Source organism: Sorex fumeus, unplaced genomic scaffold, assembly GCF_029834395.1.
Source record: "Sorex fumeus unplaced genomic scaffold, SorFum_2.1 ptg000019l, whole genome shotgun sequence".
NCBI classification, from domain to species: domain Eukaryota; kingdom Metazoa; phylum Chordata; class Mammalia; order Eulipotyphla; family Soricidae; genus Sorex; species Sorex fumeus.
Window position 1 is genome coordinate 15,983,860 of NW_026606076.1, and position 22,554 is coordinate 16,006,413.

Sequence of the window (22,554 nt, forward strand, 5' to 3'; positions counted from 1 at the left end):
TGAACTCCAAAATTTGGAGTGTTTGTTCACACTAGCTTGCAGGCTGTTCTGCTAGGCAAAGCAGCAGCCTCCCAAGAGAAGCACAGTCTGTTGGTTAGAAAAAAGCACATCCCGATGCACCTGTCCTTTCATAAGCACCCACAAAATTAAATTCACCAGACCCACATCTTGGTACCCCATAAATTTATATAAGCATAGTGAGGCAAGCATAGTTACCAAAGTAAAGAAAAGCGAATATAGAAATAAATCAGCTATTGAGTTTTACTATCTCACTTTGGGGGGATCCTAACCTATTGTTCCTATTTGCACACTGTGATGATCTGGCACCCTAGTGAAGAGGTTACAAGAAATTGAGTATGTTTATGGAATAATTCTGCTAAGAAGCAGACTTGTAAACTAAATTTCATATTCTTACTGTAACAAACACCAAATCATCATAGCCAAACAATAGATCTACATGTCTGAAAAAGAGGCTTCCTTCTTCACAACTGCTATACAGTTGTTCTTGCTTACTGGTTCAAATTTTGAAGAATTATAGCTTAATAAATCATCAAGTACTAAAATATTAAAAGACTATTTAGCTGCACAGCAGTTAAGGGACTTTCCGTTCATTTGTTTGATCCATGTAGAATTTATAGCTATGTGACCTTGAGCACTGTTTGAAGAGTTGCTGCACATAGCTCTCAAGCATAACTGGAGAGGACCCTTTGCTCTGAACACACACAAATACAGATATAAGAATTTTTGCTTACACAAATATCTTCCCCGTCATCACCAATCCCTGAGTCCCCTTCTGGGCTACCCCTGACCCCTTTCTGAGCCACGTGATTCACTTAGTTTCTAGCTCTCTACTATAATTGTGAAAATAAACAGTTGAAGCTACTCAAGACCTGGACTTCAGTGCAATTTAGGATCAGTATTGACCACACCCCTTTATTCATTTAAGTGAATTAATTATTTAGTCTGGAGGGGTAGAACTAAAAGACTCAGTTACTTCTCCTGTCTCTGCACTCAGGGATCATTTCTGGCTGGGCTCAGGGCACCATATGGGATGCCAGGATTCAAACTCGGTTTGGCCGAGTGCAAGACAAACACCTCACCTGCTATACTACATCTCCAGTCCGTTTATAATTTATTTTATTGTACTTTTTGAACCACAGCACCACTCATCATTCAGGGCTTACTCTTCGTTCTGAACTCAGGCATCATTTTTAGCAGGGCAGGGGTGGGTGAGCGTATGTACTGTTGCATATTGACCCTGGCATAGCTGCTTGAAATAAAAGCACCTATCAATTTATTTTCTTTGCTAGCCCTATGTGATTATATTTCCTCAGAAAAACAAATTTCTGCCTCACCTGTCAAGATTCCAAGCATCCCTCAATATCCATCTCTCCCAGACCAGGGGTGTGCCCTGCTGTTGAATTGAGTACTTGCAGAAAGGGGTTTTCCGGGGACCAGCTGCAATAGGCTTTAAATGTCTCACTCTTAGGGGCTGGTCAGTAGTATAGTCAGGAGGGCGTTTGTCTTTCCTGCAGTGACCAAGGTTATCCCCGACACGCCAGAGGGTCCCCTGAGCATCACTATGTATGGCCGCATCTCTCCTACTCCAAAATTTTTCTTGACACATGAGCATTCTTTGAAACTCTTTTTAGGTGTTGGGGTATTTGTCCTGTCTTTTCCCCCCCTGTTTTCTACAAACTTGGAGATAGTCAGAGACTCTCCACCCTCTGTGTCCTTGTGTCTCAGATGCATCAGAAGCCATGCCATGTCCCCCAAAGGTAAAGCAGGTGCTCATCCCTCTGAGCTCCTCTCCTTGGGTGTATTTCACTACTTGGGGAGCAGATGAGGTGAGAGTTGGGAACATACCTGGGAGTGCTTGAGGTCTGTGCCCTGCCAGGGAACTAGTGGATAAGGGGTCCCAGGGAAGGCCCTCTGGGCTTTCAATTGGCCAGCATCTGCTTCAGTCTGGTGTGTTCTCTCCTACCCTTCTGTTCATACCTTAATTGGAAGTTCTTAGATATGAACATTCTTGAGTCCTTTGAACAAGAGGCTGTTAGGAGGAAAGGAAGGACTTGGAGGCTCTGAGCGAAAGAATGGACTTTAAAATTTCATTTGTGATAAGTGCAACTTTTCTTTTTTTTCACAGTTTTTGGGTCACACTGGCAATGCTCAGGGATTATTCCTGGCTCTGCACTCAGCCTCTGCATTCAGGAGTCACACCTGGCGAGGCTCAGGGAACCATATGGGATGCCAGGGACCAAACCCTGGTCACCCATGTTCAACTCAAATGTCCTACCCGCTGTACTGTCACTCCAGCCCCAAGTGTAATTTTTTATCCCCTTTTTCTTTTATAAAATCATGTACCCATAAGGATAAAATCATATAGTCTGAAAACCTGGCCTGTAAGCTCTGAGCACTTCTGAGTGTGGTCCCAAAACAAAACAAAAAAACCCATAGGACTGACCCTTGCAAATATATTACCTGATTTCACCCCTTTGCTGTTCGCAGATAAACTGCTCATTGTTTTTATTAGGGCAGGAGGGGAATTGGCTGTGCGGGCTTTTGCCAAACCCAGCAGTGCTCTGGGATCACTCCTTAGTGATTCAGGATGTGAAGCTGTGTCTGCCGCATGCATGACAAGTGCCCTGCCATAAACTGTGTGCTCTTTCTGGCCCCTGCAAACCTTTGAAATTACAGTTTGCACTTCTGGCTCAGGTTTGCACCAGGAGGCCCCAGGTGCCAGCAACCCTGCCTGGACCTCTACCAGCTGGGCCTCATCCCTGTTTCCTGTCTGTATCCTTCTCATAAGGTTCACAGTACTTATGGAGACTTTGAATTCTTGGGGTCAATGATAGGCCAGGAGTGCAGGCCCTAGCCTTGCAAGCAGCCTGCTACAGTACAATCTCCTGCACAACGCAGGATTCCTCAAGCACCACCTGGGTGAGCCCAAAGATCTGCCACCTTTGGCTCCAAAACCCAAGTCTGACCTGCATTCTCCAAAACTGGCTGGTGGAGGTTGACTCATGAACAAACACTTTTTTTTTCTGGTCATACCCTTTGGTTGCTGCTTTTGGTGCCCAATGTGGTGTCAGGGACTGAACCCAGGTCAGCAGTGTACAAGGCCCTTACCCTACCAGACTACAGTTCTGACACCTAAATTTTTTTGGGCCACACCCCGCGGAGTTTACCCATGGCTCTGTTTTTGTTGATCGCTCTAGGTTTGGGGATCCTGTGGGGTGATGGGGATTATACCCTTGTCAGCTGTGTGCCAGACAAGCACCTTGTGATCTGCAGTATCTCTGTAGCCATCATAAAAATGCTTTTATGCTGGGTAAAGTCCAGAAAGTTGTGTTCTTTATTCCGATTAATTACACAATATACTTTTTATTTGTGTCTTTTTGTTTTGCGGCCACCGCCAGCAGTACTCTTTGTACTGGAGTAACCTGTCTCTGCACTCAGGAGTCCCTCCAGGTGGGCTTGGGGGATCCTGTGGGATGTGGGGGATTAAACCAGAGTCAGCTGCGTTCAAGGCAAGTGCCCTCCCCAATATGCTGTTGCTCTGGCCCGGGACCTAATTCTTCTCTGTTCCACTATATTTCTGTTTAGATATCATAACATTTTCAGTTCAAGTGGATCTACGATCTGTGAGATAGAACAGGTCAGCTGCTTGCCCTGCTTTTCCTCAGAGTGATTTTATTTTTTATTTATTTTTTTTATAATTTATTTATTTATTGAATCACTGTGGGAAAAGTTACAGAGCTTTCGGGTTTAGGTCTCAGTCATGTAGATACCGAACACATTTCCCTTTACCAATACTCATTTTTAACCCCGAACCCCAATAGACCTCCACCTCCCACCCCTCCCAATTCTTGTGAGGCAGATGAGTTCTAGTTAATACTCTATCTACTTTGACTAGATAGATTATTTCGATAGAAGATGCACAATTATTGTTTAGAGTTTACGACCCAACCCCCCCCAATCAGACATGCTGAAACAGCGTTGTGAAATGATTTGCTTTCTACAACTTGGTTTAAGAATAAAATGATGTCGCCCGCGCGGTTTTGAATTTCTGCTATTTTACTTATTGACCCTGGAAGAATTTCTATTAAAAGTTAGCTAGTTAAGAGATTGGTTTCTGTGCCCTGGAGTCGTGGCCGTGCCGGAGAGCCGCTCGTGGGGGGCAGCTGGCGACCTCGGTGGGGCGTGGGGGACGGCCCACAAAGCCCCCCTTCCCATGAGGTCCCCGCCGCTCCCCCGAGCCCGGCTCAAACCTGCTTTCCACAAGGCTCCCGTGCGGCCGCCATCTTTCTTTCCCTCCTCAGAGTGATTTTAGACTCCAAAGCAGAAACTTCAGGTTAGGACCCTGGGGTTTGTGCACCTCTCTCATGCTCACAGCACTGACGTCTCTAGATATTTGCACAGAGCTTCCTGCTGATTCTCAGGATTTATAGATGGAAGAAGATGATGTCGCGCTGTCTGGCCCACCGTCCACAGAGAGGAGGAAAGTGACAAGATGATAAGATGCTGTGACAGGAGCGCATAGGTCTTCAGGGCTGACTGTCTCTAGAGTTGTTTCAGGAGGGAGCACTGGCTCTACTGTTTTTGAGGCTGCTTTTGTCCTTGATTATTTATATTTGGGTTTGGGTTATACTCCACTGAGGAGTACTCTCAGCTCAGTGCTCAAGATTTACTGCTGCCAGGTCTCGTACTCTGTGGTGCCACACATCCAAGACTGACTTCTTTGGCTTTGTTCTATTTGGGAAGGTTGGGGACCACACCTAGTGATTCTAGTTGTTTCTCATTGCTCTCCACTCCAGCATTGCCCCTGGCAGTGCTTGGGGGACCATATGGGATGCCAGGGTCACCAGCCCTTATCCGCTCTTCTTTCAGATTTATTTTTGTGCCACAGTGTGGGTGCTCAGGGCTTCCTCTTGCTCTATGCTCTGGATTCACCCCTAAAGGGCATAAGAGCTCCCGGGCCACATCGTCCCATAGGTGCCCTGTCAGCTACAGTGACTCGGGACCCAGGACATGCGTTTCCTCTGTTTTGTCCTTCCCGCTCTGGAGAGTCTCACCTGCTCAGTCACACAGTCTCACGTTCACTTGCTGCTTTTTGTGCAGTTCTGGGCATGCACCAGTAGCAGGGAGATGGAGCAGAGGATCTTTGGGTCTGGCAGAAGTGTTGGGGGTCAGGTCACTTTTGCATGCTTTGAGAGGAATTTGGGGCAGCTCTGAAATTGGGTTCAGAGTCCTCTAGGCACAAATGTCAATGCACAACTTTGAGTTGTTTGCTGGACATTGAGTGTCCCCTTCTCATCCCTAGTTATTATGTGCCCTGGGGGTCGGGTTTTTTGTGTTCAGTGTTTTGGTCCAAGACCATCATTAATTTTTAATTTTTTTAATATTTTACATTATTTTTATAAAGCAGTTCACAATATTTGATTCCATTTAATATTTGAGCCCAAATCCCACTACCATTACACCTTCCCACCACCATATTTTGGAAGTTTCCATCCTATAACCCAACCCCTGCCCCAAAGCAGAACCGAAATAATTTATTTTGTATTTTTTCTTTTGAATAAACCACTGAAAATGCATGAAAAAACTTTGGTTAGGGGAGAGTGTGTAATGATTGTTGTACTTCACCCAGAGGTCATTAAGCCTTTTTATAAGCGACTACTAATATGTTGTTAAGACTTGAGTCTTGTGTGCTTATCTCTCTCTATATATATGTATATATATGTGTATATATGTGTATATATATACATATATATATATATATATATATATATATATATATATGATGTTCGTGGCTGCACAATCCAGAGATGGGTTTACTCGTGGGAGGCCTTCATTTCTCAGACCTTACTGGTCATAAGAGAAAGCACACTGGAGAGAAACAGGTGTTCTCTGGCCCTACTTCTGGCTCTGAGTTCAGGCATCCATATCTGGGGAACTCTGGATCATTATGGGGTACTGTGTTTAATATCCAGGTCGGCCATGTGTGACTAGCTCCTTATCCCCTGTATCATCTCTCTTATTGTTATGTTTGTGTACGCATAAAGGATAAATATTTTCCAAAGTGTCATCTTAGGAAAATGTTCTTGGCAAGGTTTCTTAATGGGGTGGAGTGGGGGATAAATTATTTTTTATTTAATTTTTTTTGTCTATTTGGATCCTACCTGATAATGCTCAGGGGTTGCTCCTGGCTCTGCACCCAAATATTATTTCTGATGTTGCTCCAGGAGACTCTGTGGGAACCTGGGGATTGAGCCCAGGTCGGCTGTGTGCAAACAACACCTTTCCCGATGTACAATTGCTCTGGTGTCAATTGGAGACAGTTTAGATGAACTTTACTGTGCATAGAATGTCATTTGAAAGGATGGTAGGGGATCTATGATGAAATATTTTACAGGTGGGGATATGTGTCAGCTCCCAAGCTTTATTTTTCCCAAGCTTTTCCCAATTTTTCCCATTTTTTTAATAGTTTTTAATTTTTAATTAAAATTAAAATAGCTTTTAATTTTTTTAATAAGTTTTTGAAAATGCTCCAAAAACTTATGTTAGAGGAGAGGGTGTAAAGATTGTTGTATTTCACCCAGGGGCAATTAAGCTTTTTTATAAGTGATTACTAGGGAACCCAGCCAGCAATCCCAGGGTGATCTTGACTTGTTTTGTTTTGGAGGGTGCTGATGGGGAGGGGCCACACCCAGTGATTTTCGGGTTACTCCTGAGTCTCCACTCCTGCATTGCACCTGGCAGTACCTGGGAGGACATATGGGACATTGGGGATTACCAGCCCTACCTACTGTCCCTGCATCCACTGTCCTGTTACTCCAGCCTGCTGGTTTTTTTTTTGTATTTTTTGTGCGTAGTGGAGTGCTTAGGATGCCCTCTTGGCTCTGTGCTGCAGATTCACCCCTGACAGACATCAGGACCACCAGGGTGTGTTAGCCCAGGACCATCAGGGTGTGGTAGCCTTGTACGCACCCTGGCAGCTACCATGATTCAGACACAAGTCATGTGTTTCCAAGTTTTTTGTCCTTGAGCTGGGGTGCCTTGCCAATTCAGCAACACAGGCTGTGTGTGGATATTCTGTTCATGGCCTTTCAGTAATTTGACCCATTATGTCAGGGACACACGGGGTTCTCTTGTTACCGTTTCCTTGTCACCAATCCATGTCTCTCTCTGGGAGAAAGCATTCCAGGTTGAAGCCTGCAGCCATCTCTTGACTGGAAGGAGGAGCCCTGAGGACTGACAGTTGAGGAAGAATAACACCAGAGTCGGGAGAGAAAATCAAAAGGTCATTCCATGATGGACTGTTCATGGTAGTGAAAGGCAGAGAGAGCACCACACAGACGACTGGATCCAGGAGCCCGAGGCCCCGGGAGTCAGCAGCACATTTCACATGAGCTCAGAGCACCCACACACTGCCCAGCGCCTGAGCCAGTGAGGGTCTCTGACACTCACCTGCACACCTGCACACACGGCTCTCCTCCCTGGCCTCTGGGGAGTTCGTCATGGAATGACCTTGTGATTTGCTTTCTTAAGCAAATAAAAAGTTTAAAGTAGAGCACTTCTCACTTCACTAATATTAGAGGGGAAAAAGGCCTGAAAATTTTTGTTTTGGGAAGTAGTAAAAATCCCAATAATCTAGTAGTAATATGATACTATAAATCATTTAGGTTGTTGAAAAGGCTAAGTAAAGCCTTTTTACCAGGAAAGTTTGCTAACTGTAAGCTCAGAATATACCTCCATTCTAGGATGGGCCCTTATGCTCTTTCAGTAATATTTTTGATTTTGGAAGCACACCTGACACTTCTGGTGGTGCTCAGGCACCATTTGGGGTGCCAGGGATGGAACTCAAGTTGACCAAGTTCAGTGTGAGTGCTAACCCACTGTACCAGTCACTCCTGGTCCATACGCTGGGTTTGAAATGTATTTCTGAATCCCCCATCGCACTTTCCTTGCTGGTGACTTTCCATTGCTCCTGTGTTGTCAGAGGTAGAGCATTAACGCATAAAGTGCTCTCAGATGTCCTTCGCAGCCTTTCTTCCTCTTCCAGTTTCTGTTCAGCCCTCAGGTGGTTGCTCTCTCTCTGGGTTGTGCCAGTTCTTCTCCAGGGCTGGCTTTTACCCCCATCTTGATTTGTTACTTCCCTGAGAAACTCACTGTCCTGTGCCCCACCCACTCCCTACCTGCCTGTTTTACCTGGATCAACCCTATTTCAGTTTTCCTCATGGCCTTGTGTGTGAGAGCATTGGTTCAACGTTTGACTAACCAGTAATGCCTCAGGGACTTCTTACCCGAGCTCCCAATCAAGCAGCTGCCTCTCCACACTCCCTTATGCGAATCCATCCCCCTCACGCCACTGATTCACCTGGGTGGGAATAATGGTTCTATGCACATCTCGAGTCTGGCCCTTTAAGGCTGCTTGCAGGACCGGAAGTGACATCACAGTGGGGCCATCCTGGTGCTTCTCTTCCTGGAAACGGGGTCAGAGATTCCTTGGTCGTGTGGATGAAGGACAAAGTGGGGCCCCAGCAAGGAAGCGGGGCTCTGAAGGCCGATTTTGTCTTGCTGCAGGTCGGGGGTGACCTCCCATGAGTGCCCCACGCCTCTGCGTCTCTACACTGAGCCGCGGGACCGTGCCAGCTCAAGGGGCCTCTCACACTTGTTTTTCTTGTGTTCCCCAATATCCAGGCAGTTCCTGAGGTATGATTGAATCTTTTGGGGGACACGGAGCTTTGGGAGGTTCGTAGGGGGCTCTAGTGGTATGTGGGGGTTGCGGGTGTGAGTGCATGATCCTGAGGGGACGCTGAGGCCACGATTGCCTTCAGCTCCACGTTGCGGCAGCAGCGGGTGTGTGCGGGGCTGAACGCAGGGGCTGCGGGCCTTGGGGTGCAGGATAGGCCGAGGGCAGGGGCTTGGCTGTCCGAACCCTCCAGCTGACTCATGTTGGGTCCTTCCACAATTTTGCTGCTGCAGTATCTCCAGATTCACTTTGAGGGGCACAGCCGCAGCCCCCACCCCCCGAAATGTCAAGAGACCCTGTTGCCATCCAGCTTTTTCATTGGCTGCCCTCATGGGTCAGGCCGGGGCAGTGGATCTGCAGATGGCCGGGTTTGCCAATGATAATTTCCTTTTGGGGCTGCTTTTGGCGTGGGGAATGGGGGACTCTGCATTCCCCGAGATACCCTGAGGGCTTTCTCTGGCTCTGGCCTCATATGTTATTACTGGCAGTGCTCTGGGAGCCGTGGGGATGCAGAGGATTGATTAGTGTCAGCAACACAAGCATCCTAACAGGTTTACTGTATGTTGAAAAAGGAATATAGACTTCCTCACATCAAGTTGCAAAGTCCTGCCCAGACTGCTGGCTATCGAGGTGAGTATTGGGGGTAAAGGGGGTGTGTGTATGCACTTGTGTGTTGGTGTACTGCTGGTAAAGTGTATGTCTGTATAAAGTTTTAAAAAATTTTTATTTGCTTTTTGGGTCACACCCAGCAATGCAAGGGATTACTCCTGGTTCTGCTCTCAAGAATTACTCCTGAGGTGCTCAGGGGACCATATGGGATGCTGGAAATAGAATCCAGGTTGGCCATTTGCAAAGCAAACACCCTATCCGCTATTCTGCTGTTCTACTGCTCCATCATCCCCCCCCCCCATTTTTTAAGAGGGCTTGCCTCAGGCAACCATAGTGCAGAATGTTCCTCTATCACGGGGGCGGGGGGGCAGCCCTGCTGCTGGCCAGAACGGGGTGCTGATGCACGGAATTTTCTGGCCTCAGAGTCCTTCCTCACTCGGCCTGTGAGAACCTTCTTTGGGATCCGGGAGGAGTCCCCAGACCAAGGAAGGACCGATATTTCTCTCTTGTAGCCAATCCTAGAACTTGTGTCGCGAAAGGCAGCACAGATGCCAACCCATTTTGCTTCTCCTGGGGAGAAAGAAACATCTGACAGTGTCCCCCAGGCGCGTCTGTGAGCCAGTGCCCGAGGGTGTGGCTGGTCAGAACTTGGGGGTTTTGCTCCTGTCCAGTGCTCACAATTCTGACTTCTCCTCCAGGTCTCTAATCCTCTGGAAAAACAGGCAGGAGAAGATGGTGAGGTGCCATCAGACACACCGACGCCAGGTAGGAGTGACAAAATGAGGTGATGCAGTGACAGGAGCGTCAGGCTTCCCAGGCTGTCTGTCTCTGACTTGCTCAGGAAGGATGCTGCCGCCTTGTCAGAGCACCTGGCTCTCTGCAGTATGCGGCCACGTTTGTCTCAGTTTTGTTGTATTTGGGTTTAGGACCACAGCATCTCAAAGATTACTGGTGCTCAGGGATGACTCCTGACATGTCTCAGGGACCATATGGGGTGCTGGGCATCAAAGGCTGGTGTCTGGGTATTTTGTTTTGTTTTCAGAGCCACACGCAGTGATTCTGGGGATTATACTCTTGGCTCTGCACTCTGGCATTGTACCTGGCACTGCTTAGGGGACCCTATGGGATGGCGGGGATCACCAGCCGTACCCATTATCCCCATCCCACTGTCCTGTTACACAGTCATGCTGGTTTGCTTCTTTTGTATTTTTGTGCCACAGGGGAGATGCTCAGGGCTTCCTCTTGGCTCTGTGCTCCGGATTTCCTCCTGATGTGCATTATGGGTCCCCGGGTGCGCTGGCCCTGTTTGTGCACTGGCAGCTACAGGAACTCGGGTCCCCAGATATGTGTTTCCACTATTTTGTCCTTATCGCTCTGTAGAGCTTCTCCTGCACTATCACACAGTCCAGCATTCATTGGCTGCTCGGTTTGCGGTTCTGGGCATGTCCTGGTCCCAGGGAGACAGAGCAAAGGATCTCTGTGGCCAACAGAGCTGTTGGGCTTAAGACACTTTGAGAGGCATTTGGGGTGACCCTGAACCATGGTCAGACTCCAACAGGCACATATGTGCATGTACAGCTTTCAGTAGGTGGCTGGACATTGAGTGTCCCCTTCTCCCTAGAGCATGGGCTGTGGGATGCAGGGCGTGTATGTTTCGTGTTTTTAGCTGAAAGCAGGGCCACTCATTTGGGTCATAATTATTGTATGCTCAGTTTGTACTCTCTGGAGTGCTCATAGGAGCAGTGGTTGAATTCCTGGGTTCATGTGCAAGTCTGCCACTTTCAGGAACCATCTAGTAGAGCATCCTCACATTTTAATAGAGCACAGCTGTCTTAGAGAGAAGTTGGGACCCGTCTGCCAGGAGTTCAGGTGGAGACTGTTTCTTCCTGAGGGGACAGACCCTGAACCGCTCTAGGGCCCAGGGGTCCTGGCCTCACAGCCCAGGGAACAGCATGGGGACAAACCCTGACTCCTGCCCCTCTTTGTATGCCGGCTCAGGACACGGTGACCTTCCCCGACGTGGCTGTGATCTTCACCACAGAGGAGTGGATGTGCTTGGATGCATCTCAAAGAAAGCTCTACAGGAACGTGATGCTGGAGACCTACCAGTATCTGTAGTTCATTGGTGAGAGCAGTGCGGGGCTAAACCTGTCTGGACACACCCGTGTTGGATCACTGTGTCAGGCCGTGACTGTGTGTCCAACAGTAGCTGTGAATGTCCTGGTGAGAATAGCCATGCAGTAGCTGTTCCTCTAGTTCCTTTCCTGGTTGTTTTGTTGGTGCTCACCTAGCGATGCTCGGGGCTTAATCTAAGCTTTGTCCATGGGAATCACTGTCTGCAGGCTTGCGTGAGTCTGGAGTGTTAGGGATCGATCCAGCTTGGCCCCGTGCTTGGCAAGCTCCCTATGCGCTAAACCATCACTTAGGTCCCTCTAAATAGTTCCTGCCATTGCTGAGTTCTCTGATTATTTCTTGTACTACACATAATTTTTTTGTATTTTGGTTTTGCTTTTATTTTTATTTTATTCACAACTTGAATATACTTGTCTCTGTGCTGAGGGATCACTCCTGGGGGTACTCAGGGGCCATGGGGTGCTGGGAATTGAAGAGGTTTGGCAGCTATAGAGGTTGCTGTCTTAATCCTGGTACTATTGCACCAGGCCCACAACTTCACCTAATTTATTTTTATTTATTTTATTTTAGTGTAATTTTATTTTTTTTCATTTTTATTAGTGAATCATCATGAGGTACTGTTGTATACTTACAAATTTTTATGCTTGGGATTCAGTTATACAGTGATCGAGTACCCATCCCTCCACCAGTGCCCATTCTCCACCACCACTAATCCCAGTATCCCTCCCCCCAGCCCCCAGTCCACCATGCCTCTGTGGCAGGGCATTCCCTTTTATTTTGTTTTGATTTGGTTTTGGGTTTAAACTTAAAAATAGTTAGGGATTATTTCTGGCTGAGTATTCAGTTATTCATCCTGGTTGTGGTCCAGGACATTGTGTGCTGCTGAGGATCAATTCTGTATGTGTGTAGTGTTAGTTTCCTGCCTGCTATAATATAGCTCCCAACACAGTTCATTTATTTCTTAGGAACTCACCCCATCAGATGCTGCTCTATTTCAGTGCTCGTGGTCACTTCCAGTGGTTCTTGGTTCATCAGGACTCAGGGTTTGCCTGTGAACTATACAGTCAGGGATCAAGCGGATGACCTGAGAGACTCTACTGTATGTCAGGATTGAACTTTTATTGACCTTGAGCAAGGCCAGTGCCTGACCTTCTGTGCTGTCTGTTTGCATCCTTTTATGTTTATTTTTATAACCAATTTGGAGTTTGGTCATCTTTGGCCATCTTTGGATTTGTTAAGCTTTGGGGTTTACTGCACTCAGGCATCAGTTCATGCAGGCTCAGTACATTGCATGTGATGCCTAGCCTTGAGTGACAGTAACAGTGGGCACGGTGCTTGTCTTGCAAGATCTGGACATGCGTTGTATCCTTACCATCCCATGTGATGCTCAAGCGCCGCCAAAGGTGATTTCTGAGTTCACAGTCAGGGAGAAACCTTGAGCATCCCCAGGAGAGGATCCCAAACTAGAGAAAAAATACTATGTACTGTGCTGTGATCAAACCCCCCATTGAAAAAAAAAAACTGTTGGCCCTTTGTAGTGCCAGGGCTATACTATTTGTGATGTTTCCTGTGGCCCCATATTCTCTTAAATTAAGACTTGAATCTTAGTTCTTGGATAACTCCAAATATGGAGCATTTTAGAAGTACAGATTCTGTCCATGCCTTTTCCGTAAATGACTCCATTTTTATAGGGAGACATGGGGTTTACTTGTCACGTTTTCCTTGTCACTAATTCATGCTCCATCTCTGACAGGTTCAGGGTATTCTGGGGTGAAGCCTGCGGTGATCTCCTGGCTGGAAGCAGGAACCCTGAGGCCGGGGAGGAGAGTCATGCATGCAGGTGACTTCTCTGAGAACCCTTCCTGGCTCAGGCCCTGGGCAGTGTGGGGGTGCCCTCAGCACATTGAAATGCGCTGCTGACCCTGATATCCTTGGGTTCTTTGATCTAGGCATCTGTGCTCTATTTGCTCCCCCCGATTATCTGTCATGGAATAATCTTGCACTTTTATTTCTTGGCTTTGACATTATTTTTCCTCTTATACAGAACTTCCATAAAATTCTCACTTCTTGGTCCCCCTGTCTTTTCCTTACCAGCCTTTTTGTACAGCCTATAATGTTTCTGAACCTTCAAAAAATTTTGCTTCTTTTGTATAGTTAATAACTGAAGTCATAATAAAGCTATTTTGGCTCTGAGTGATAGTAATGCAGGAAATGCATTTGTCCTGCACACTGTCCAACTGGTTCAATAACCAGCATCCCATATAGTTCCCTGAGCGTCACTGCGTATTTATAGCATACAGAAAAGAAAAAAATGTCTCGAAGGATTTCCAAGCTTTTCAAAGCAATGCTCCCCAGGGACCTTCCCTTTTCTGTGGGATGCTTTGAACTGTGAGGACCATAGAGATGTCCTCAAGCTGTACTGCCTGCTTAAGGATGTTTCATTCGAATAATTCTTACACTATATATTGTGTTTGGTTTCAGAACTGAAAGCATGGCTTCCGGATTTGGGAAGTCAGTCACCGAGTATGAGTGAGCTGGTAAGATTTGCAAGTTTGGAATCAATATTATAGTACTAATTGAAAATGTCAGTCTACCGCATGTTTTTTTTAAGGTGCAGTGCCAGGAATGGTCAGAAGGAAATTCAGAGTATGATGCTTGAGGTCAAGGACCCTTATCTTCTCTGGGTGCTCAAAACCTAAAGAAAATTATAATATGTTTCATGTAAATGCCGTGGTTTTTCATTTGATTGAAAGTATCTATAAATGGTAATCATGAAAAGAGTTGGTCTTTTAAACTGGTCCATCCACAATGCGCATGTGTTTCCCAGAGACCTACCGGGAATAATCCCTGACACTGCATGGTGTACCCCCGCCCACAAATGAAAACAAAATACAGAACAGAAAAAGTCATTGATCCTGAAAAGAATATGCATGTGATGAGATGTTTTCAGTGGCCCCTGTGGACAGACTCAACAGTGTGGGATGCAGCATTTCTTCACAAATGCTTTCCGGGCTCTACTCCACAGTGAGCTAGAACTGAACCCAGAGTTTAGAGTGTTTTATTTTTCTCTTGCATCTGGTGCATCAGTTTTCTGTGGAGGGAGTTACTCCTGCCTGTTCATTGAGTTGAAAAAATATTTAACGATTTAATGGCCTCTCATTCATCAATTTTCCATGTGTGTCTTACAGTAACATTAGGTTAGTCCATGTTCATGTCATCCGCCTGTCGCGAATTGCATTGGTGTGGTCAAATGTTAGAAACCAATCTGCAGGTATGAATTTCATTTGAGTTGGAAACTATAAGGTATAGAATGATAATTGGAATCCTCTGCTATTCTACAGGGAAGCAGCCAGCCCGAGTAGAATGTCTCTGACCTTTCACACTGTGAAAAAGTCTCGAGTGTGCATTTGTGCCCTCAGCCACATGGGGATGCCAAGGCAGGCAGGATGGCCTCTGTTGGTGATCAGAATGGTGATAGCAACCTCACTCTGAAGAATCCCTCTCCTGCGTAAAGGTTCACAGAGTCTGTTGTTCTCAGTCCACGGACACAAACCCCAACATTGGGGTAGTCCCTAGAGTGTGGGAGTGGAGCACTGTTTATAGTGAGTCCTTCACACCGAAAGGCCCACAAGCAAAGTCACCATAGATTAATGCTGTCCAAGAGTAAGGAATGTGGGGGAGCTTCCCTGGGTTCCCAGGATCGTGATGTTCCCTTTGAAACCCACAGTGGACAGAATCCCCAGGAGTGCCTTCGGCAATAGCATGGTTTGAATCCAGCATCACCCCTTTGTAATGACATGAACATCCACACAGGAGGGAAACCACATACATGTAAGGACTGTGGGAAAGCCTTCAATGGACCCTCATACCTCTTAAGACATTGTAGAATTCATACTGGATAGAAAATATATTTGTGTGAGCAATGTGGGAAGCTCTTTGCTTACTCTTCACACTTTTCTAGACACAAGAAAATTCATACTGGAGACAAACGTCATAAATATAAGGCATGTGCAAAGGCCTTCACTCGATCCTCAACCCTTACTGGGCTTATGAAAACTCATACTGAATAGAGGCCTTATATATGTAAGGAATGCGGGAAGGCCTTTACTTATTCCTCAAACCTTACTCGACATATAAAAATTCACAAAGGAGAGAAGCCTTATGGATGTAAGGTATGTGGGAAGGCCTTTGTTGCATCCACAAGCCTTATTCGGCGTATGGGAAGTCACACTGAAAAGAGACCTTATGTTTGTAAGGAGTGTCGGAAGGTCTTTGTTCCTCAAAACTTACTGATCATGTGAGAGTTCACACTGGAGAGAAGCCTTTTGGATGTAAGATATGTGGAAAGGCCTTTGTTGTATCATCAAGAATTACCTGCCATATGAGAATTCACACTGCAGAGAGACCTTATGTTTGTAACGAATGTGGGAAGGCCTTTCTTTATCCCTGAAGCCTTACTCATCATATGAGAATTCACACTGAGAGAAGACTTATGGATGTAAGGTATGTGGGAAGGCCTTTTGTTATCCCTCAAAACTTGTCATATGAGAAAACACACTGGAGAGAGACCTTTTGCTTGTAAGGAGTGTGGGAAGGCCTTTGTTAAATCCTCAGTCCTTATTCGGCATTTGAGACTTCACAGTGGAGCAAAGCCTTATGAATGTAAGGTATGTGGGAAGGCCTTTGTCGCATCCACAAGCCTTACTCGGCGTATCAGAAGTCACACTGGAGAGAGACCTTATGTTAGTAAGGAGTGTGGGAAGGCCTTTGTTTCTTCCTCAGAACTTACTGGTCATGTGAGAATTCACACTGAAGAGAAGCCTTATGGAAATAAGATATGTGGAAAGACCTTTGTTGTATCATCAAGACTTACTCGCCATTTGAGTATTCACACTACAGAGAGACCTTATGTTTGTAAGGAATGTGGGAAGGCCTTTCCTTATCCCTCAAGCCTTACTCATCATATGAGAATTCACATTGGAGAGAAGCCTTGTGGATGTAAGGTATGTGGAAAGGCCTCTGTTGAATCCTCAAGCCTTACTCAGCAAATAAAAAAGCACACTGGAGAGAGACCTTATGTTTGTAAGGAGTGTGGGAAAGCCTTTGTTTGTTCCTCAACCCTTACTGGTCATGTGAGAATTCACACTGGAGAGAAACCTTTTGTTTGTAAGGAATGTGGGAGCCTTCCATCAGTCCTCCGGTCTATATGTACATAGGGCAGTTCACACTGGTGTGAAATCTTATATATGTGAAGAATGTGGGAAGGCCTTTCTGTTTCTTTCTGGTCTTAACAGACATCAGAAAATTCATACTACATAATTCAATGCCTTAATAACAATTTTTAATGTCAAAACAGCCCCCTTTGGTAAAGTCTCTTTTCTTTGTACCATGGGATGCTGTGCTACAAAAGTGCAGCTAGGAAGGAAATAATCCTTTAGTGTGTAACAAACATTTTGTGATGTCAGTTTATAAGGGAAAGTCTATGCCAGGGTTCCGGCATTTAAACTTGATGTGTATGTTAACATGTACTTTTTGGATTTTCTGGTGAAAGCCAGGAGGAATGTGAATTAAAAGGCCAAAAAAAAATCCCCTGTGCTCAGGGCTGTCAAGGCTCACCACTGTCTCATTAACTGCAGTTACTCTGGCTTGAATTTCTTTTTTCTTTTTGGTTCACGCCCAGTGTTGCTCAGGGGTTACTTCTGCCTCTACAATCAGTAATTACTTCTGGTGGTTTCTCGGTACCATATGGTATGGCAGGGATTGAAACTGGGCTGACCCCATGCAAGGAAAAAGCCCTCCCCCTGGACTATCGCTCCAGCCTCTGTGACTTGGCTTTGAGGCCCTTGGTTTGGGGAATTGTAGCAGAGAAACAGCCACACCTTCGTTCCTCAGGGCCTTCTGATTCATGTTCTGTGGAGCCACACCCAGCTGAGTCTTACTCCTCGCTCTCAGCTCAGTCATCTCTACCTGGGGTATTCAGGATCATTGTGGGTACTGTGGTTGGAATCCAGGTGCGCTGTGTGTGACCAGCTCCTTCCCTCATGCCATCTATGACTCCAATGTGTTGAGGTACTGGTTAGCATTGTGTAAGTATAAAGGATAAATGTTTCAGAAAGTGTTGTCTTAGTTAAATGGCCCTGGCAAGGTTCTTTAATGGAATGCCATGAAGACAATTTGTTTTTAAATTTTAAACTTTGTTTTTCCCGTCTTTTTGGGTCATATCCTGAAATACTCAGATATTACTCCTAGTGGTACTCTGTTAAAGCTGGGGCAAGGCAAATTCCTGTCTGTTTTATCTACTCTTTGGTCCCTTTTGAAACAGTTTAAATGAACATTCCTGTGTTTATAAAGACATGGAAGGATGGAAGTGGCCCCTTGAATCAAATGTGAAATAAATGCAGGGAATATGGGTCAGCTCCCCACATCCCAGGAGGCTGTTCCATTTACCTATGATTACTCACAAGGTTGGTCACGTTCCTGGATCCCCCCCAAGTTCAATAATATTACAGAAAAAAGTAAGTGTTGTATTTAGAATTAGCAAAGTCCCCTCAATGTAGTAGTCACCAGAATGATAAAAACGATTCAGATCTGCTTAAAGGACAAAAAAGGCTCCAAGGTGACCGAAATCGCTTGCTGCCCATGAGCCTCCATTTTTAGGGTCAGAATATATGATGTTGTTGGTGCAAACGGGCAGTGTTCAGTGTCTACTCCTGGCTTTACACATCGATGGGGCTCAGGAGACCATTTGAAATTCTGAGGGTTGAACCCAGATTGACCACATGCAAGGCAAGTGCCGCGAGCACCCAAGCCACTGTACTAACTTCTTGCCCCATACTGTAGATTTAAAATTTGCTTCTGAAATTGTTTTCCTTGTAGGCAAGAGTCCACTGGTTTGGTGTTTTCAAGGGGTAGTGTATTGACCAGACAGTACTCTCTGGTGTTCTTATCAGCCTCTCGTCCTGTTCCAGTGTCTGTCCAGCTCTCTGGGCTGTTGCTAGGCCAGTTCTTCTCTGAATCTCCAGGGCTGACTTTGCAGTCACTGCTTTCACACCATCTTGATTACTTCCCCAAGAAACTCAGCATCTGGTGAATTGTTCCAACCTTCCTGTTTTACCTTGAATCATCCAGGCTGCATTTTTCCTCATGAACTGTGTGTGAGAGCATTGGGTCATTGTTTGACTGACCAGTACAGGATCAGGGTTCTTCTTATCCCTACCCTCCCACTGTGTGACCCACCACTCTCCACAGCCACCCCTGCACACCTTTATCCAGTCCATCCCACTTGAAGTACAGATTCATCTGGGTGGGCAAAAAGGGTCTCTGCATCTGGACCAGGGCCCTTTAAGGCTCAGGTTCTGGCAGCAGTGGAAGTAGCGGCCCAGGCCAGGGACCTTCAGATGTTTTTTTCTCTTTCCATTGTGATTGCCTGATCAGGACACCATTGGTCTGGTGGTAGAGGAGGAAATGGCGGCCCTTTGTGGAAGGGGGGCTGTGAAGACCTATTTTTTGTCAGGAAGTGAGTGTTGGTCCGTGAGCGCCCAGTTCCTCCCATTCTTCGCACTGTGAGTGCCAGGGCCCCTCCAGCTGGGGAGGCCCTTTTGTGCTTATTTTTCTCTCATTTCTGATATCAGCCATTTTCTGAGGCATGAGGGATGCTTTAGGGGAACCCAGAGGTTTTAGGGAGTGAAGGAATTGCGGTGTTTGTAGGTGATCATGGGGGTCCCCTTGGCCACCATCACCTCCAACTCCATGAACGGTCAGTGGCAGGTGGGTGTGGAGCTGAGCGCAGGGGCTGAGCTAGGGGCCTGCGGGACCTGCAGAGGGCAGGGCTTGGCCCTGGCATCACTCACTCGTGTAGAACCTTTAGATTCACTTGAAAGGGCAGGGCTCCAGCCCCCCTGTTGTTGTCTGTACTTTGACGGTTGTGAAATGGCAAGACCACATGATGGCTTAATCCCTGCCAGAGGCTGGGTTTTGAAAATGGCACTTTTTCAGTATAATTGTTTTGATTTGGCTTGTGTACCATAACCAGAGTTTCTCAGGTCTACTTTTTTTTTTCTTTTTGGGTCACACCTGACAATGAAAAATGATTGGTTCTGTCTCTGCAGTCAGGAGTTCCTCCTGGCAGTGCCCACAGGACCCTATGTGTTGCTGGGAATCAAACCTAGGCAGGCCGTATGCAAGGCAAACGTCCTATCTGCTGTGTTATCTCTCCAGCCCCACTCAGGGTTTGGAAACTGCCTCCTGGGTTTTCCTTGTAGATGAGTGTTCACTGCTCGTGTGTTGGCAATTGTAGACCATTGAGTGGACAGTGTTCTCTGATGTTCTTACGAGCTTTTGGTCCTGTTCCAGCATCTCTCCAGCTCTCTGGGCAGCTACTAGGCCAGTTTTTCTCTGCTCTTGTGCTGGCTTTGAGTCACTGATTTTACCCTACCTTGATGGATGATTTCCTGGAGAAGCTCATTGTCCCATTCCCCACCTGCTTTCTATCTGCCTCTTTTGTATTGAATGAACCCCCTTTGCTTTTTGCCTGATAGACTGAGTGTGAGAGCATTGGCTCATATTTGGCCAGTAGGACTTCTTACCTGTCACTAGCCCTCCACTGTGTGACCAGCCAGTACAGCAGTTGCCTCCATCCCTTTATGTGAGCCCATCCCCATTGCGACAGATCCACCTGGGTGGGCATAATGGTTCTCTCCACATCTGGAGTCTGGCTCTTTAAGGCTTCTTTTGGAAGCAGAAGTGACATCACTGGGGGCCCTTCCTGGTGCTTCTATTCCTGGAAACTGGGTCGGTGTCCTTGTTCACGTGGGTAAAGAACAGAGTAGGGCCCCTGGGAGAAAGTGGGACTCTGAAGGCCAACATTGTGGCAGAATGGGGACAATTTCCCATGAGCTCCTGGCAGTTCCCCATGTCCACACTGAACTGCAGGTCCTTGCCAGGTTGCGGGCACTTTTACACTTGTTTTTCACTTGTTCCCTGATACCAGGTGGTTCCTGAGGTGCGGTGCATTTTTGATGGGGTCAAGGGAGGAGGATGTGAATGAGTGATCCTGGTGGGGGGGCTCCTGCGGCCACTATCGCCTCCAGCTCTGTGATGAAGCACTGCTGGGTGGGTACGGGGATGAGCAAGGGGGATGTGGGCCTTTGTGGTTAGGGACCTGTCGAGGGCAGGGGCTTGGCCGTTCTGACCACCGGCTGACCTACGTTGGGACCTTGGCCTCAATTCGCTACTGTAAAATCTCCAGATACACTTTGGGCAGAATCACAGCTCCTGCAATGCCAAGAGACCCTGTTACTGTCCGGATTTTTCAATGGCTTCCCTGGTATGATAGGGCCATCCATAGCAGTGGTATCCACAGGTGACAGGGGTTTTAGTTTCTTTTTGGGGATATTTTTGGTGTGGGGAATGGGGGGTTCTGCATGCCCGAAGATACCCTGAGGGCTTAGTCTGGCTCCTGGCTCAAGTATTTTTCCTGGAGTGCTCTAGGGGCCATAGGGATGCGTAGGGTTGCAGAGGATTGAGTGGTGCCAACAAGGCAAGAAGCTTGCTAGTTTTACTGTCTACCGGAACAGGAATTTCTGCTTCTTCACATCAAGTTGCAAAGCCCTATCTAGACCCCTGTTTATCGAGGTGAGTACTGGGAGTAAAGGGTGTGTGTGTGTGAGTGTGTATGTGTGTGTGTCTAAATTGGGTTATTTTAAGAGGAGAAGGGCTGTCCCCATGATAAAGCCACATTCTGGGCTATGGTTGTGGGGGGAATCCCTGCTGCCAGTCTGCAGGGTGCGCTGAGTCATGTGATCTGGCCTCTGAGTCAACCTCTGGCTGTGCCTGTGAAAGCCTTCTGTGGGTCCCAGTGAGGAGTCCTTAGGCCAAGACAGGGCTGAGTTTTCTCCTTTGTAAACAAGCCCAGAGCTTGTGTCGTGAAAGGCAACACAGATGCCAACCCATTTTGATTCTCCTGTGCAGGGGGCCCCGGTAATCACTCTCCGGCCCGCAGAGGTGGCCCGAGGATTGATCCGATGGTGCAAAGAGGGACCAACCGAGTGAACACGAGACACAAGAGACAGAATACAGTTTAGAAATAGAAAAAGAGAGAAAAAGGGACAGGCTTTATTGAGGGATACAGGCTGTTTATATAGGGTCTGGGCAGCTCGGTCAGGAGCAGAAGCAATACAACCATATATGGTAAGGTCAGCAACAAGAGCTTTTCCTAACATTCAAGGTAGACATTTGTACATCAAAGGGTCCTGTGGCAGTAGGTGCATCCTGAGCTTTACATTTGTTTATCAAAGGGTCTTAGGGAGTTGATGCATCCTGGAGGTTACTATAGATAAGGCCAGATAAGCTGTCAGCCTGATGTGTGGCTATAGATCAGGTATCCGCTGAGATCAGGAAGTCCTGGGAGACTGTCACCAATGTCTGTCCCAAGCAGTTCCTAACATGGGAACCATGGCCAGGGTCTATGAGAGGGCTCTTGGCTTCCCACATCTCCCCCTCTGATATTATATAAAAGCCTCGTTCAGGGAGGTAGTGGCTGGGTCCCCCCGAGATTGCAAAATACCTCTGTTTTGTGGAGGGGAGGATGAGATGCCCATCCCTCAAGTCTCCTTGCTAGAAGGGAATTGTGGGAAAAGACAGGAACTGAGGAACCTCCATGCAGACCCAGCATGCCTCTCAGGGAGTCGGAAACTGGCCACAGGCCCATCCCTTGCAGTGCTTTGCCTTGCAACTGACAGGCTCCAAAAAGAAAAAAAGGGGGTGCAGGGAGCGGGTCCGACGCCACTACTCCTGTGACAGGAAGGTCCATTCAATAGACAGGTAGGGGAGCTCAACTGACACAGTGGAGGTCTGCGACAGCCTAGCATCTTCCATAGCTAGGCGAATATAGTGCACCTATATGGGGTTGGTAGATAGAGAAGCTATCTCTTGTCTAACAAAAGCGATAATTCGGTTAAAAATGCAGGGGCCCACTGTAGCAATCAATAAAAGGGCAGTCATGGGACTCAAGGGTGGCAACAAGTAAGAAGTCGAGTGTGCAGGGCCCTCCCAGAGCT